This window comes from Narcine bancroftii, chromosome 3, assembly GCF_036971445.1.
Source record: "Narcine bancroftii isolate sNarBan1 chromosome 3, sNarBan1.hap1, whole genome shotgun sequence".
Taxonomy (NCBI): domain Eukaryota; kingdom Metazoa; phylum Chordata; class Chondrichthyes; order Torpediniformes; family Narcinidae; genus Narcine; species Narcine bancroftii.
The window spans coordinates 28922284-28941707 of NC_091471.1; the positions used below are offsets into that span (position 1 = coordinate 28922284).

The following is a 19424-nucleotide window of genomic DNA, read 5'->3' on the forward strand; positions in this document are numbered from 1 at the left end:
TTGTGTATAAAAAAGAAAAAAAAATCATTTCCTTTTCTCTTACATCATTTATCTTCTATGTATTTTAACTCAACATCAAAACATCAATTTTCCAACAGAATCGTCAGATTCCGGCAAAAATTTAGTTGACCCCAGTTTAGCATTCCTTTACAATTTGTGTTCATATTGAAAGTCTTTGATTAGATTGAACTCTTCCCAGCAGAAGGGCTGATGGGGGAAAGGTGACAAAAACCTTCCACCAATATGAATTTTGAGGGATCTTTTTGTTTTATGCTGGATGGGTTTATCACCAGTTTCATATAGGCACAGTTTGTTTAGCTTAAATGTGCTTAAATGTGTTGAAGCATACTTGGAGACAAAGGCAATGGAGGAGTGCATGGAGGCTTCTGTATGGATTTAGTCCTCAGGCTATTTGGTTGCATTTATGCATCATAGAATATTGTAACAGTTCAGGCCCTTCAGCCCACAATGAACCTACTCAATAAACTAAACCTTCCCTACCTCATATCCATCACTTTCAACTTTTGTTGCTCCCTTGTGCCTGTCCAAGAGCCTTTTAAATGACCCTATTGTTCCAATCTTCACCACCACCCCTTCCAGGTGCCCACTGCCCTCTATGTAAAAATAATTACTCCTGACGACTCCTCTAAACTTTCCTCCCTCACCTTGTTTACATGTTTTCTGGTGTTTGCTACTCTCACTCTGGGAAAAAGGTATTATTAGTTGTCCACTCTAACTAAGCTTCATATCTTGTAGACCTCAGTTATCTCTCACCCTTCTTTTCTCCAAGAAAAAAAGCCCTAGGTCTGTTAACTTTGCCTCATTCTCCAATCCAGACAACGTAGTTGCAAAACTCTTTTGCTGCTTTTCCACAGCTTCCAAATCCTTCCTACATTGAGGCAACCAGAACTGAACACAATATTCTAGGTGTGGTCTCACCAGTGTTTTATAGAGCTGCAACATTACCTCATGACACTTGAACTTAATTCCATGACTAATGAAGGCCAGCATTCCACTATCTACACAAACTAACTACACTATCAACATGCATGGCAACTTTGAGAAATCTATGGATCTCCAAGCTCCCTCTGTTCTTCCATTCTGTTAAGAATCCTTCCATTAATCATATACTCTGACCTTCCAAAATGCATCACTTCACGCTATGACATAATATATAGATATGTTTTTGGGAGATAAATTGGGAAAGGTTTATTAGAGTAGGTTACATACAAACACTTTAAAACAGATCTTATTTGAAATACTGGAGCTCTGCTAATGCTAGACATATCGGCTCCATAGCTTTTGCAAGAGCTTTGGAGAGTGCCCAAGAGACTTCATTAATGAATTGTTGTTTACCAAAGGCAACAGATGAAGGAGCTTGACAGAGCCACATTCTGTCTGGAAGAGAGCCTGCTGTCTTCTAAGAGGGTCATTTAGTTTTGCAAGCAGAGAGGGTCAAACAGGTTTTATCTCCGTGTGACAGAGAGAGAGAGAGAGAGAGAGAGAGATCACTTCAAAGTTACAGCCAGTATCAGAAGCTGGGTCTGGAACAGGACAAGCTGGCAAGCTTGAGGAAAGCCCCATTTGGAAGATGGCCTGGCCAAAGCCCTTATGGTTTATGCAAGAGGAGAGGACTGGCTGTCTAATGTTTCACTTGGAATAACTGAAACAAAAAGGAAATCTGTGGTGACCTGAAAGAAAGAGGTTATCATCTGGAGAATCCTGAAGGGGCAAGTTTCATCAGCAAGACACTGAAGGGGCTGATGGAAGTACATCAGTTGTGGATGTACTTCAAACAACAAATCTCTCTCTGAAAACTGACAAGAACCTTCCTGAGCAGTAAACATTTCCCTTTCAAGCACCAAAGTCTGGTGAAGTTTATAAATGTTAAATTCTGTGCACAGTATAAGAATTGCCTGCAACCAGTGAACTTGGAGGAATGAGAAGTGAGATTGGACTGCAAACCAAATAACTTTTTTGAACTTACACACACACATTACACACACATGCGCTTAGAATTAGAAGGGGATTAAGTTAGGTTAGTTAAGGTGTGATTCTATTTTCATGTTTAAAGATAATTAAAAGCAATGTTTGTATAAGTAACCATTTGTCTTGGAGAATATCTATTGCTGCAGTGTTTTGGGGTCCTCTGGGCTCATAACAACGCTTATCTGGATTGAACTTCATGTGTCACTTTTCTGCCCAACTCTGCATCCTGTCCATATTCTGAGATAAACTATGACAACCTTCTACGTTATCTACAATGCCTCCAACTTTCGTGTCATCTTCTTATTCATCTGGCTATCAATCCCATTGGGTGATGATGGTTCCTTTCAGTCAGTTTGTGGGGTTTGATATGTGATACCAAACACTTCAGAAAGGAACAGTGTGTGTGTGTGTGTGTGTGTGTGAATGGATTTTAGGTGAGTAAGGGGTTGCACAGGTCCAGAGCCACCCTCTTGACATCCCCTCCCAGATCCAGCAGCATGGTGAGGTCCAAGGTGGCGAGGGGAAGTTCTGTTGCAGTGAATCACCAGACCAAGTTTCAATGCAAGGAATGCACTCTCCATGCTTCACGGTTCGTGCTTGCTAGATGGGTGTTGACTCTACAAGAGGGTTCATCCTCCCTTTGATACATCTTGTTTTTCATCCTGCAGAGTGTCTACCCACGCTCTGAACCAGGCAAGCATGGTGGGGAAGCTGGTTTAGTTGCTGACAACCCAACCATGCAACAGGTAGTACTGGGTTACCTGGTACCTGTACCATTCAGACGAGTGACCTGACACATGTCATCTACTGATACATTACTGGCCTGAAATAAAAGTAAAGGGAGCCTCGTTCCCCAATGCTCCAGAAAGGAAGCAAAAGAAGTGGGAAGTGTAGGTGATTTGCATTGTGCTCTTAAACATATGGCATGCTTTGAGATGTGTGACTCTACACTTCTTCCCCCCTCACTTCTTTTCCCATTGCCTTCCCCCTCCTCTGCTTCTCTCCCTTTTCCCCTGTCTCCTTTTACAAAGACAGAATCAATGATCACCTCTTCCTTTATCATATCCAATTAACACCTTTTGTTGGTCTGGACTTCTCCACCCCCACCCCACCCCCCGGCCATTGCTGTCTTTATTCTGAGATTTCCTTTTTTGTTGCTTATTCTGTGTATTCTTTGCTTATTCCTTAAAGAAGGGCTCAGGCCTGAAATGTCAGCAATATCTCTTTGTCTTCTATGGATGCTGAAAGACCGGCTGAGTTCCTCTCGCACAGTGGTTCTCAACCTTTTTCTTTCCACTCACCTGTGCTCTGTGATTAGTAAGGGATTGCTTAAGGTGTTACGTGAGTGGGAGAAAAAGTTTGAAAACCACAATTTTATTGTACCTAATTGACATGTTATGTCATAACTCCAAAGGAAATGGGGCAATGACAGTTTTTCTCAAGCAAAATACTTCAGTAACAATTGGGTCTAGAACAGTGATTCTCAACCTGCTCTTCCCACTCACATGCCACCTTAAGCAATCCCTTACTAATCACAGAGCACTTATGGCACGGTAGTATGTGAGTGGAAAGAAAAAGGTTGAGAACCATTGTTATAGCATTGTGGTGTGTTTTACTTCTTTTCTTTTCTTCTTTGGCTTGGCTTCGCGGACGAAGATTTATGGAGGGGGTAAAAGTCCACGTCAGCTGCAGGCTCGTTTGTGGCTGACAAGTCCGATGCGGGACAGGCAGACACGGTTGCAGCGGCTGCAGGGGAAAAATGGTTGGTTGGGGTTGGGTGTTGGGTTTTTCCTCCTTTGCCTTTTGTCCGTGTGTTTTACTACAATCAGAGCATCTACAGACTTTCGTGTTTGACTCTACAATCCTATAATGTTTGTCACTCCCCACAGCCATATCTTCTTCCTACTATCACAGTAAACTTGTACTTGTGTGTGTTTTTATGTGCCTTGGAAACTAATGCAGCTTCTAAGAGATTCAATGTGTATGACAACAAAAACTAAAATAAATTATTAATTAATTATATATTTTCATTAAATGAGCTTCAAAGAGTTGGGTGAAGCTTATTGTGGTGCAAGACAATATATTTTCATTAGCCTCATTAACCTTGAAAAGGAAGAGGTGGTCAAAGTTCTGACAATCAAAATCAACCCATGAGGGTTAATGCTTATTTCAGAGCCTGAGTTTCATTGTTAATCCCTGATGAGATAAGGCATGAGTGAGTTACCTCATCATGGCATGCATTGTTTGAGGGTGTTGTATCAATTTGTTTTCATGCTGATCTATTCAATAGAAAGTCTGTGGAGTTGGGCAAGGTTAAATCTCAATGGGATTTTCAGTGTCTTACAGCTTTTTGGTGTCCCTTCTTCATCTGGACCAACTAAAATAATATTTCTGGAGAAATGTTCTCACTCATCTTGGGGATACTGAGTCACTAATGCCTAACCTAAATGGGAAAATGTGATTGGTTTAGCAGTTTGCATCTCAAAACAGGATCCAAAGTAAATTATAGACACCTGATTTGTGTGTTGTAATGTGCCTACAAATGGCTGGCCACGCATTTTTGAAGTCTAATCAGGATGAATGTTATTGCCATTTGCATGTGGTCAATGTGCTCACCAATTCCAGAATCCCTGGGAGGAATATTTGGACTTTTTTTTTGGTGGCATGTTGGCCATGTCCCTCCCAAATTCTTTTGCCAAAGTTTGCAGATGTGCTGTTTAAATTTTATCAAGAAAAATCCAGGCTTAATATATTTTATGGCACAGATTCAGGATGAATAAAGGTATTGTTTGCCATTTTCTGCAAGATTGGTTGTGACTAAGTCAAAACGTAGTTGTTTCCTTCTTGAAGGTTCTTAAGAAAGTGAGTGATTTCCACATTAGGCAAACAAGCGCAAAATTTTGACAGTCTTCACATTTCTTCACAATTGTATTGTCTAACTTCAACAATAATGACTCCTCTGTTGAGAGTGTGCTTAACAGTGTTAATGTTGCAAAATATTTTGCTCTCTGTGGATAATAGTCATATTAATAGCAGCTTCCTATAGTGACTGATAGAGGCATTTTCCACAAAATGCCTCAGAAATATCAGCCAAATTCTTGGACCAAGTATGTGAAATTAGGAGGTTGGAACTCAATATTCCAATCATTATTTATTGGAATTGAATGCAGTTGTAATGTTCAGAGTTCAATTTGAGAATCTGGGACAAAGTTATTTAAGCAACAGGCAAAAGTAAAAAGAGAACTACAAATGCTGGGAATCAGAAAGGAAAACCAAAATAAAAGAAGCTGGAAACACTCAGAAAATCGGCCTGGATGTGTGCGGAGGACAAATGACTTGTGTATTGGGCGGAATGTTAAAGTTACTCAGAAGACTGAAACTCATGGGATGATGTGGAACAACAGTTTTACGATCTTCCCAATACTAGAGTGTTAGCCTTCATGAAGAGTTAAATCAAATAGATTATATCCTGAACTTAGGGGCACACCAAAAATAGCCCCAGTATATTGTTCATTGTCTCACAGTTGGAAGTATAGGAGATCATAGGTTAATACTGATACATGTGAAAAGGATCCAGAAACACACAAAGGAGAAAGAAACAAAAAGTTATGCCAATAGCGTGGGTTAAAGTGATGAAGAAGGCTGGGAGGAAGGGATTGTATGAATCATAAAGCAGTTGAGGATAATGATTGCTATGTGAATTGGAATTAATTTAAGAGAAAAATAAATTTCCTTTAAACAGTTGTAGGGAGAGACTGGAACTAACTCTTTGAAAGGATAATGGAGAAATTCTCTTCACATTTAAAAGTTATACTGGAAATACAAGTGTACACATAACAGAATAGAGTGAATGGTCTGGGGTTCAAGAATGGAAAAAGATGGCTGAATGGTTATCGTTTCTAGAATAAGGAGAAAGATTGAGTCTTTATTCATTGGACTGTAGAAGGTTGAGAGGATAATTGATAGAGGTATATAAAATTATGAGGGGAATAGATAGAGTAGATGTGAATAGGCTCTTCTCCTTGAGGGTAGGTGAGATTGGAATGAGGGGTTCTAAGTTAAGGGTTTGGAGGCAAAACTTTAGAAGTAATATAAGAGGAAGCTTCTTTGCTCAGAGAGTGGTAACTGAGTGGAACGTCATTCCGGAAAAGGTAGTTGCAGCAGGGTCAATTTTGTCATTTAAGAGGAGGCTGGGTGAGTACATGGATATGAGGGGGTTGGAGGGTTATGGGGAGGGAGCAGTTAGGTGGAACTAGTGGTGTTTCATTTAAATCAGTGCGGACTAGAAGGGCCGATATGGCTTGTTTCCGTACTGTAATTGTTATATGGTTATATGTCAAAGCCTCTGACACCGTGAGCAGGAAAGGGCTTTGGCAAATACTAGAGCGCCTCGGATTCCCCCCCAAGTTCCTCAACATGGTTATCCAACTGCACGAAAACCAACAAGGTCGGGTCAGATACAGCAATGAGCTCTCTGAACCCTTCTCCATTGACAACGGCGTGAAGCAAGACTGCATCCTCGCACCAACCCTCTTTACTATCTTCTTCAGCATGATCCTGAAACAAGCCAATAAAGACCTCAACAATGAAGACGCTGTTTACATCCAGTACCGCACGGATGGCAGTCTCTTCAATCTGAGGCGCCTGCAAGCTCACAGCAAGACACAAGAGCAACTTGTTCGTGAACTACTCTTTGAAGACGATATCGCTTTAGTTGCCCATTCAGAGCCAGCTCTCCAGCGCATGACGTCCTGTTTTGTGGAAACTGCCAAAATGTTTGGCCTGGAAGTCAGCCTGAAGAAAACTGAGGTCCTCCATCAGCCAGCTCCCCACCATGACCACCAGCCCCCCCACATCTCCATCGGGCACACTGAACTCAAAACGGTCAACCAGTTTACCTACCTCGGCTGCACCATTTCATCTGATGGAAGGATCGACAAAGAGATAGACAACAGACTCGCCAAGGCAAATAGCGCCTTTGGAAGACTACACAAAAGAATCTGGAAAAACAACCACCTGAAGAAACACACAAAGATCAGCGTGTACAGAGCCGTTGTCATACCCACGCTCCTGTTTGGCTCCGAATCATGGGTCCTCTACTGGCATCACCTACGGCTCCTAGAATGCTTCCATCAGCGCTGTCTCTGCTCCATCCTCAACATTCATTGGAATGACTTCATCACCAACATCGAAGTACTCGAGCTGGCAGAGTCCGCAAGCATCGAATCCATGCTGCTGAAGACCCAACTGCGCTGGGTGGGTCACCTCTCCAGAATGGAAGACCATCGCCTTCCCAAGATCGTGTTCTATGGCGAGCTCTCCACTGGCCACCGAGACAGAGGTGCACCAAAGAAGAGGTACAAGGACTGCCTAAAGAAAGCTCTTGGTGCCTGCCACATTGACCACCGCCAGTGGGCTGATATTGCCTCCAACCGTGCATCTTGGCACCTCACAGCTCGGCGGGCAGCAACCTCCTTTGAAGAAGACCGCAGAGCCCACCTCACTGACAAAAGACAAAGGAGGAAAACCCAACACCCAACCCCAACCAACCAATTTTCCCCTGCAACCGCTGCAACCGTGCCTGCCTGTCCCGCATCAGACTTGTCAGTCACCAATGAGCCTGCAGCAGACGTGGACATACCCCTCCATAAATATTCATCCGCGAAGCCAAGCCAAAGATATAACAGAAGATTTTGTAAAATGAACAAAATATGTTTCCCTTTGCGGGAACGAGCATAACCAGAGAGTCAATAAGACAATGGCCAATAAATCTAATAGAGAATTCAGAAAAGACTTCTTTCCACAAAGAGAGACAGGAATATGCATCTCACTACCACAGGAAATGAGTGAAATGAATAGTACAGATACATTTAAGGAAGGCTGGAGAAGGTTCTGAGGAAGAGATTGACGGGCTATTGTGATAGATTTAGACGGGAGGAGGTTTGAGCAGATGCACTGGCTTTGTTTGACCTGCTTCTGTGCTGTGTATCCTATATAATTTTTCTCTAATCAGCATGAGCACCTGAAATGCCATAAAGAATCAAACAATAGACCAAGAGCTTGAAAGTGGAATTAATATGAACTGCTTTTTGTTGGTTAGGATGAACTCTATGAGCCAAATAGGCTCCTTTACTACTTCCTTTCAATTCTATGAATTTATAAATTCTGTGGTCTATATTCTTGGTAGACATGAACAGTGCAAAAAGATGAGAGTTGGCTATGGATACAAGATAGCAAGAGCCAGAGAACTTACGGGTATGTTGTAGACAGAACAGGGTGTTTAGTAAAGTAGTTATTTGCTCTGGGGTTGGACCCAAATCATGAACAATGAATGCAATGTATTATTTTTTTTAAATGGCTGTCTTTCCAGGAAAGAGTAGTTGGGAAAATGAGCAGTGATTCAAAAGGAAGCACATACTCAAGTACTGAATCAACTGTACTTGCTTTAACAATGTTGGATAAACATCAGAGAATATATTCTATATATACATTCAAACAATATGTATGTAGTTCAACTAAAGAAGGTTAAAAGGGAGCTGAGGGGCATTTTCTTTCAATTAAGGCTGGTGGATTATAGACAGGATGCAGAGTTGGGCAGAAAAGTGCCGGATGGAGTTCAATCCGGTCAAGTGTGAAGCGATGCACTTTGGATTGAACTGCCACATGAAATGGTAGATCCTGGATCAATTATTATATACAAAAGACATTTAAACATAGATAAAAAAAGATTTAGGATACGGACAGACACAGTCAATGGAACTAACTTGGGTCACGGAGTCTTTTTCTGTATTGTAGAACTGCATGAATTTCTTGAATTTGTAGCTAATATTATTATCACTTTTTCCAAGCAATTGCAAACTTCAGTTTCCACCTGAATTAGCGAAGAATAAATCTTGAGAATGAATGATGTAATTTTCTGAACTATTCATCGTGTGGATATGGTGGGAACTTAGACTTTACTCCACACATGTCAAACTCTGGCCCGCGGGCCAAGATATAATTATATTTGGCCCACAAGATCATTTCAAAAATGTATTAGAGGTGGCCCGCTGGCCGCCACGCCAGTATAGCGCATGCACAGCTAATACTATAAATCCCAGAATGCATTGGCATCAGCCCGCTAATCACCCCCACCTCCTCTGTTTACGTTGCAGGGTCTCACCGTAGACTCTGGTTCTGGGGCCTGGCCAGTGTCAGGGGAAGCCAAGGCCGCTTCCCAGCACCCGGAACTGGAGGCCTCGGGCCTGACCTCGCCAGGACCGTTGCCCACTCCCCCTCCCTGCCGCAGGCCGACCCGCGACTCACGGTGACGGGGCCGCTGATCCGCCAAGATGCCACCCTGCAGCAAGAGCCGATGTCCCCGCACTGTCGTTGTCCAACCCGACCGCCCGCAAACCCCGCCCTCCCGCACACAGGCCTGAGTAAGTATTATGAACTTTAATCTCAGGATAAAACGATCTTCCAATCGTTTCATGTCACAGTGATAAATATATTCCTGGTTAAAAATGGTCCTGCACCTGGATACAAGCTCATGAGGCATAAAACTTGAAAAGTGTGTCAATCAAAAGATATCTGTACCAATGGAAAAAGGGCATGGCAAATAACCCTGCTAGAGTTCATGCCCACAATCAGTCACCCATTTGATTGTTTCAGGAATCATGTTATTCTCCCACATTCTCAATAGCCCTCAGATTTTACTATTCGACAGCACACTAGCAACATTTGACAAATCCTCTATAGAGAAATATTATTTATTGAATATTTTATTTCTCATTTGTTAATGCTTCTGGAAAGAGCTTATCCAAAACTATTATTAAACATTTATTTTAATAAGAAAAAGTTTAACATTACATATGTTGAAAGAAGAGAAAACATGCAGATGTTGTTGAAAATTTTCAATAAATATTTAGTTCGGCCCTCGACAGTCCAAGTTTTTAATTTTGGCCCTCCGTGAATTTGAGTTTGACACCCCTGCTTTACTCGAACGTGTCATGCAGGTAAGATCTTGCCTTCGCTGAACTCTAGCAACTAACCACAATAAAGGTCCTGCAAGAGCAGATGAGATCATCTGCAATTCTCTTCTTCTGCCTCCATATTGGTTGTTTGAAAGTCTTCGTTTTACAAATTAGTCTAAAGGAGTATCATTCATATAATTTGTTTGAAAATATGTTGAAATGGTGTTGAACATAGCATTTCTTTATATGCAGATGATCTGCTTTTTATTTCAAACCACCAAAGGTTTCTTTAACAAATATATCAACTCTATTTGCCAATATGAGCCAGTTCTCAGGTTATAAATAAATCTGCATAAGGGTGAATTATTACCCCTGTAGGACTCATCTTTCAGATATTCCAATTTCCCTTTTGAGTTAGGAATGATCAGTTTGGAATTACAATTACTAAGAGTTATAAGAATTTATAGGTGAAAAACTTTTCTTGAACATTTAATCAAAGTTTTGTATTATCGGGAAGGTCCCCCTTGTTTTTCACTAAGATTGAATCTATTAATTTGATTAGAATTACCAATATTTTTATATCTTTTCCAGTCTATGCCAATTTTTATCCCTGAATCTTTTTTTGACTCACTGGACTCATTTATTTCCTCATATATGGCAAGGAAAACAAACCTTGTTTAAATAAAACACATCTTCAAAAAACAGAAAAAGAGCAAGGTCTGTCACTTCCAAATTTCAGATTCTATTATTGGGTGATCAACATATGCAATTTGCATCTTTTATTAAAATTTGATAAATTAGTTGACCGCCCTTCTTGGGTGGAAATGGAACTGAATTTTTCTCAAAAAACAGCTATGTTGGCAGTCCTAGGGTCCCTTTTTTACCTTTTTCTAAATTAACAAGTCACCCTATAATAAGACATGGGCTGAGAATATGCACACAATTTAGAAATTTTGGGGGATCAATAGTTTCTCTCTATTATAACTAATCACTTTTTTTTAACCTTCTTTGACAAATGCAGGTTTCAGAGCGTGGTGTAGACTGGGGATTAATAATTTTAAATCTTTTTATTTGAAATAATTTTGCTTCTTTTGATAACTAAGGGTAAAATTTAAATTACCCAATAGACTTTTTAAAGATATGTACAAGTCAGACATTTTGTTCAATGCAAGTGTTCTGATTTTCCACAGATTTCTGCAACAAACATTCTTGGTTCACTTTTTGACTTTCAATTTTCCCATAGAGGCCCAGTATCAATTATTTATAGTGATTTGATAGATTTGAGAACAGTTTCGTTCATTAAGATTAAGAGTGATTGGGAGCCTGATTTCAATTTGTCACTTTCAGATGAGGACTGGGACATTGTTCTAAATTTGATTAAAGAATCCTCAGTTTGTGTGAGACATTGTTTGTTACAATTCAAGGTGGTACATAGAGTACATATTTCAAAAGTTACCTAGTCTGATATCGATCCATAATGTAATAAATGTAAAATGTTTGAAGCTTTATTGATACATATGTTTTGGACTTGCTCTATTTTAGAAATAATTTGGAAAAATTACTTTCAAACTTTATCATTCATTTTTAAGGTCAAATTAGAACCTTGTTCTGTAACTGCTCAATTTGGTTTATCTCAAGAAGAGGAAATATTGTCGACTTCATTTCAGAAGCGAATTTTAGCTTTTAGCTCATTAATAGCTGGACGGGCAATTCTGATGAAATGGAAAAGCAACACTCCACCTACCCATATTCAATGGTTACAGGAAGTCATGCCCTTCCTAAGTTTAGAAAAAATTAGACATAGTGTCAAGGATGTAAAGGTGAACTTTTATAAGATCTGGGCCATTCATGGAGCATTACCATTATTTAACAAATTAGGGTGTTTGGATACTGCTGAGCAGTACTGGCTGGTCTCCAAGTCTCATCCTTCACTTCCTATATATATTAGATATGCAAGTTTGCCTTGTTTAGAGGGAGGGATTTGATTATTAGGGCTCTTTTCTTTTTCTATATTTTGATATAGTGGGTTTGATTTGGAAGGGTGCACACAATATGAAATATATATGTTCTATTTTCTTATATTCCAGCTCATGTATGGGATCTATATGTGTATACTTTCTAATTACACTTAATAAAGATATTTTATAAACAAAAATAGTTGTTTATCAGTTTAACAGTTTTATCACCTTATCAGTTAACCCATGTTATTAAAATAATTAATCCACGTATGAAATATTTTTACATGATCTCCACAATTAGGAATCGAGAAGGACTATCCTTATTTATCTTTAGGTACTAAATTTTGACCCTAAGCCAATAGTAAAAGGTAAGGTACAGGTGTGGAGAGCAAAAGCATCCTGACGATGTTATGTACAATTCCAAATTTGGCATTTAACGATTTAATTTAAAGGTTACTTCATGCACAAAATACCATTCATATAAAAATATTTATTCTAACACATGGCCTTCTTGTAGTCACAGTTTAAGGAAAATATATTCCAGATTAATTCTGTTATATTCAATATTTGTTAGGATCCCCTCAGTCTGATATATAGATCTCAATCACAGTATTTGAAATCCTCTTTGCGATTATTATTTATTGTGTGGATGAGGGAATATTGAGACTTTATATGTTGTTTATCTCATCTCAGTGAAACTCAAGTGTGAAAGAAGGATGCAGGTCCTCCACTGGAACTCTACATTTTTACCAATGTCTTAAATTTCTAGAGGTGTGGTGGGAAGTGTGCTGACTGGCTGCATCATAGTCTGGTATGGGAACACCAATACCCCTAAACATAAAGCCCTCCAAAAGGTAGTGGACACAGCCCAGGACATTACAGGCAAAACCCTCCCCACTATGGAGTACATCTACAGGGAATGCTGCCATCGGAGATTAGCAGCAGTCCATCAAAGACTCAAACATCCCAGCACATGCTCTGTTCTCACTGCTGGCATTAGGAAAGAGGTATAGGTGCCAAAAGATTCACACCACCAGGTTCAGGAAGAGTTGCTCCACCAACAAACTCCTCAGCAACGAAATCAATCAGAGACTCATTGAAGGGACTCTTACTCGTGGACTTTATTGATTTTCTGTGTTCTCTCTGTATTGCAGTCAGTTTGTTTACATTTGTTATCTACTTACAATTCATGTTTACATTGTATATAGTTTATTTTTTGCACTACCAGTTAGTGGTAAATCTGCCATGTCTGCAGGAAAAAGGAATCTCAGGGTTGTATGTGATGTCAGGAAATAAGAAATAAATCATTAAATGGGATTCATGAGATTTGGAAAAAGTTCCCCATGGTAAGCTGATTCAGAAAGGCATAGGATCCATGGAAACTTGATTGCACAGATTCGAATTTAATTTGGTAAACAAAAGGAACAGGGTGGTAATAAATGGAGCATTTTGTCACTGGAGGTCAGTGACTAGTGATGTTTTGGGACTCCTGTTCTTTGTGATCTTTATAATAACTTGACCAGGGAAGTGAAGGGGTAGGATAATAAGTATGCAGATGATATAAAGGTTGGAGGTTGTGTTGATAGTGCAGAGGAGCTGTTACAGGATATAAACATGATGCAGAACTAGGTGGAGAATTGGTAGATTGAGTTCAATCCAGAGAAGCGTGAAATGATGCACTTTGGAAGAGTGAATCTGAAGGCAGAGTTCATGGTTAATGGCAGAATTCTTCGAGGTGTGTAGGGTCCAAGTCTGTAGATCCATCAAAGTTGCTATGGAAGTTAAGAAGGTGTCTAGTGTGTTAGCCTTCATTAGGTGTAGGATTGAATTCAAGATCCACAGGGTAAAGGGCAGCTCTATAAAATTCTGGTTCAACTGCATTTAGTTCTGGTCACCTCATTTAAGGAATTATGTGGAAGCTTCATAGTGAGTGGTGAGGAGGTTTACCAGAAAGCTGCCTGGATTGGAGAATTTCTTTAGAGGAAAGGTTGAACAAGCTATGGATTTTCTTTTTGAAGCAACAAAGAATGAAAGACAATAGAGGTGCAAAAAACTATGAGGGGCATGCAGTAGACAGAAAGAACTGCCAGCACCTTTTTTTGTCCGAAGGTGACAAAGGCTAATGCCAGAGGACATATGTTTAAGTGATTGGAGGAAAGTTTAGGAAAAATGTCAGAGGTACATTTTTTAAACAGAAAATAGAAAGCAAAACTAGGGATGGTGGTGGAGGCTGATACAATAGGAGACTCTTAAGAGAGGCAGATGGATGTAAGTATAATGAGGGAGTTATGCGCTGTAAGGCAGGGATGGGCTTGATTGATTATGGAATAGGTTTATACGAGTCAGCATAGCATTGTGGGCCAAAGAGTCGATATTCTGCTGTATTGTTCTATGTGAGGGTATCAATGTTGAGCAGGGCTCCCGAATGGTCTCGGGCACTGACAGCTTATTCATCACATTTGGGGTACTGAGCCAGTGGTTGACAAGGGTGATTTGGTGCCTCAAGCTTGGTTTCACTGCTGGAACAGACAGGAGGCTGTGTGGCTGCGGAGGTCAGGATGACAGGATTCACACTCATTACATCCAGAGGAACTCTCTTTTGCTTCTCTTTCCCATCTTGATCGGATGCTGGACTAGTGACAGCTCTTTGTGTGACTTTACAAGACAAAAGAAAAGAACATTTATGTTATTGTGTAAATATGATGATAAAGGAATCTTGAATTCTGAATCTTAAATTATAATAAATACAGTGTTGACTTTCCAGAGTGCAAGAATTTGCCATGATTCAAATTAAAATATGCATATTTAATTTCAATGATAAGATGGATCAAAGAAATATAGAAGAGGACAGGGCTATCTTCTATGGATATTACTTTCATAATTTATAAGTGGTGCTGTGAGATTAAGTGCAAGCAATTGAAAAGCACATCATAAAATAAACTTACTGGAAAAGAAGAATTATCAGACTCAATGGAAGTATCGACATTATTCATGATAATTTTGTAAATTTCCTGTTAACTTCCTCACATTTCAATAATATTAAATTATTAAATAATTGTCATTGCATGGATTATGGTGCAATATTTTAAAACCTTGTACAAACAACAAAATTCCTACAGTTCTGCTATAAATGTTATTGCATTTATAGTTGAGAAATTTAGTTTAAATACTTGAATTTCTTTTTAAAAAAGTGCTCTCAAGGGATTCTGAACTTGATACCTGACCAGACCATTAACCTTACATTAGTTTTGACAGGCATAACTAGATCTTGTAAAACCTATTTCCTCCCCAAAGGCCTGAAGCAATTCAAAGTCGATATTAGGTTGTGCTTAACCACTCATATCTGCCATGTTGAACAACCTATTCAGAAAAAGCCACAATTATCAGGACCACTCCCCTTCAAAAGCAACACTTTTCAGATTAATTTGCCTTCTTTCACTTGAAAAATGCCCTGGGGGACTGCTTAAACACAGGTGTGGGTGTCCTCCTTATCAGCAATTCCTGCAGCCTCTCTGCCACCTGATGGTAAAATATCAATTCTACAAGTGGAAAACGATGATAGATATTTCTGTATAATTGCATCAAGGTGAAGAACAATTTGCTAATGGTGTATTCTAACATTTAAAATGGATTATTAGACTTACGCAAACCATTACAAGTGTCTTTAAAATATTTAGAGGTTTTAACTCAATGCGAAAACAGGATCAGGTCATTGAAAAACAGTGAGAAGCTGGAGTGACTCAGCAAGCCAGGCAGCATTCATTGAGAGCAACAGACAGTCAATGTTTCAAGCTGGGAGCTTTCACTGAATGCCACTGACTGACCTACTAAGTTCCTCCAGCCTTTCATTGCGGGGCCAGGTTATTATCTGTTAGGAACCCGATAGAATATTACAGCACAGAAACAGGCCCCTTTGGCTCTTCTAGCTTGTGCCAATCCTTTTTTTGCATAGTCCCATGTCTATCTTCTAACTATGTTCTTTTGTTTGAGAATCTCCCTCTACTGGAACCATCTACTCTTGCTTGCTAAGATTCTTTATGTTTCAAATAGATCATCCCTCATCCTTATAAGCTCTAAAGAATTTAGCTCTAACCTTTTTCGCCATTTGTAACAGGAAAATTCTCTCATACCAGTAAATAATTTCTTAAGTAAGAGGATATTTTAAATTAAGACCAAAGCTATATAGTGTTTCCTCAGTGTTGCTGCACCAAGCCCTGCATAATTGTAATCATCTTTTATTTTTAAATTCTAATTTCCTATCAATAAAAGCCAATGTGTCATTAGTTACTAACTTATCTTTTCCAATTACTTAACCAATCGGACTGGAGCAGTTTAAGGGGAGAATTCATCCTGAAGAGCAATTAATGAGAGTCAATAAATTCTGGCCTTGCCCATGATGCACGCAAATGAACAAAACAAAAAGATATTTTCTAAATGTTCTAGAAGTTGGGAATTTAACTGTTTAATTCAGGTGTCTATTTTCATGGATTACTTTATTACATTGTGGGCATGGAAGAAAAATCGTTTAAATACAGCTTTGCCTTTTCACTTGTGAGCTCTCCAGATCCAAATTCTACTGCTAATTCAAAAGATGTCCAAACTTCACATGTGATTTTTCTACTATTTTTCCACTACCTTCTCCAAGCACATTGTATTTATGGAGCCCAACTTTGACACCGTCAAGGCCCTCAAAATCCAAATCATTTTTCATTCTCGATACAAAAAAAAACATCCATCACTCAAGAGATAATGTATTCAAAGAAAGATTAACCTAGATATAATTGCTTCTTTTTAAAAGAGCATTCTTGCTCATAATAATAAATATGGGGCTCTTCAAAGATTTGGTAGTGAATAATTAAAGAACCAATGCAATCAACAAATGAGCAGTAGTTAGTCTCATTATATCTCTTCAACAGTCCAGGATTCCTGCTTTTGGTTACTTTTTAGTGACTCCTTCTACAAATAGGATATGTGTGTATGGTGATTATACTCTATGATTGGAAATAGTGTTTCATCCAGCAAAGTAGGATACCAGCATTCACTTTCTTGGTTCATGCATCTAAACATTTCTTGAAAACATTTAGTGGGGCTTAAATTTTATTGAGTTACACCAGTGTGCTGTCGTAAATCTATTGGGAGAAGGGTAAATGGCCTGCAAAATAAGTGAAAAAAATTTGAGAAAAAGGGGATATTTCCTTCAGTAATATTTTAAATGCCAGTTCCCTATTTCATTTGCGTGATTGAAACACACTTAGAGCTACTTAGTCACATTCTTTCATTTAATTGCATAAAATACCATCCGAACAATTTGTAAAACTATAGTTCCTTGTGAACTGATGTCATTGTTGGCACACTGGTTTGTAACGAATCCATAATTAAAAAGGACATAAATACAGACTAAACTGCCATAAAAATGCCACAATATGCCAAAAATAGCATAAAACTAACCAAAAGGAGATGTTGACACGAGAAGTGCATGAACTGCATTATGGTGACATTTCTGGAGACAAGTGGATGTGGCAATTATAATGTACCTTTTAACAAGTAACATTCTGATGGATGAGTTTCAAAGTCATAAAATACTTGGGAACAACAGTTCAACAGACTAACCAAATATTTTTTTTAAGTTGGGAAATGGCAAAGTTATTAGTGAGCAGAGAAGTTTTTCACTTTCCCAAAAAAGTAATATAAGAAGGCTGCTCTCTTCTTGAAATTCTTCCCAATAGAGATTAAAATCAATAAAATAAAAACATGGCATGCAGTGCCATCACCGAGAAAAGGAGCTGCATATCACACTCTGGCATCGCTGAAGCTATCATTTCACATTGTTTCCTTCTTCCTACTCCAGAATCATTCTTGAGGCAGTAATAAACTTACAGAAATGTTGGAAAAACAAAGGAGCAAAATTAATTTACCCAAATGTTCACTTCAGTATGCCAGAAAGAAAACAATGACAATATCTTTCGGATATGTGGGCAATTTATAGCAAATGAGCTAATGCTGGAACTCGTATATACTGAATGAAAACACATAACAATATTCTTTGTTGCGACAGAGAGATTTGTTCAAAATTTTTATTTGGAGTTTCATCAACCAGTTGTAATGCACCTCAGGCTACTTTTGTCACATTGATCAGCTTGGCCTAAGAGTGCAGAGAGGGTGAAATTGATTTCACATGAGGCATGTTCTGCTAAATGATGCTTCATTGAACAGTGTGAGGAGACACTTGGCCAAAGGAAATACCTGCCCACACACCCAACCCTCAACCTCCTCAATGTACTTTTAAAATTGTATTTAAATGTATATGTCACATTGTACCTAGTACTGTGAAAAGAGTTCTTCTGTGAGCAGACTAACGTATTATCACTAACATTCAACAAGCTGAGTAAAGAGCACAATTAACAGAGAATACGATTGCAATGAAACAAAATATTGCAGCACAATAACACTGTTGAGGGGTTCATTCAGGAGTATGATGAGTGCCTGGAGGAAATAAGTCTTTAAGCTTGATGACATGAACTCTTAAGCCTTCCATGACAGGAGGGAGAACAGAGTGTGTCTGAGTTGCAAAGGTTCCTTCAGAATGCTGGCTGTGTAGATGAAGGGGAGGGAAGTTCCAATTATGTCTGAGCTGCATTCACTACCATGTGTAGCTTCTTCTGATCTTAAGCGGAGGAGCTGCCACATCACACTGTGTTCAGCAAGCATGCTTTTGTAGAAGTTGTTGAGAGCTAAGAGGAATATGCCAAACTTCCTTGGTTTTTCTAAGAAAGTATTGGCCTGCTTTCTTGCCCATCACATCAATGTGCGTGTCCCAGGTCAGGTCATTGGGCATATTTATTCCAAAGAACTTGACACTATCTACTCTTTTGATTTCATTGCCATTAACGTGGTTAGGGATGTGGACTCTTCTCCATCTCTGAAGTCAACGATCATCTCCTTCATCTTAATGATGTTGAGAAAGAAATTGTTATTTTGGGACAATGGCACTGAACTCTCAATCCTTCCTTTATTTGGTCTCGTTGTTGTTTAAAATCTGGCCAACTATTGTCTTGAAACAATATCAGCTTGGAGTTGTGAGTGTTGAGTATTATCTGCCTTCACAATCTATTAAGGATCCAGTTACAGAGAGAGGTACTGAGGCGAGATCACAAAGTTTGGGAATGAATTTGCTCAGAACTATGGTACTGAAAGGTGATCTATAGGATATGAACAGTATAGCAAAGGAGTCCTTGGTATTCAGGTGCTGCAGTACTCAGTAGAGAGCAAGGGAGATGGCATTTGCCCTGGATCTGTTTGGATAGTGGGCACTGTTTTGCGGAAACTGCCAAAATGTTTGGCCTGGAAGTTAGCCTGAAGAAAACTGAGGTCCTCCATCAGCCAGCTCCCCACCATGACTACCAGCCCACCCACATCTCCATCGGGCACACAAAACTCAAAACGGTCAACCAGTTTACCTATCTCGGCTGCACCATTTCATCGGATGCAAGGATCGACAACGAGATAGACAACAGACTCGCCA

At 39.3% G+C, this 19424-nt stretch overlaps 1 protein-coding gene across 3 annotated transcripts in view; it reads right to left on the reverse strand.

Moving 5' to 3' along the window:
• Window positions 1–12998: 12998 nt before the first annotated feature.
• The window catches only part of rnf212 (ring finger protein 212), a 166484-nt gene continuing 160058 nt past the window's right edge, over window positions 12999–19424 (reverse strand). For all 3 annotated transcript variants that reach the window (XM_069923680.1, XM_069923678.1, XM_069923681.1), the window contains one exon: window positions 12999–14557. The gene's annotated coding sequence lies outside the window, so the exon portion shown is untranslated. The remainder of the gene's footprint in view (window positions 14558–19424) is intronic.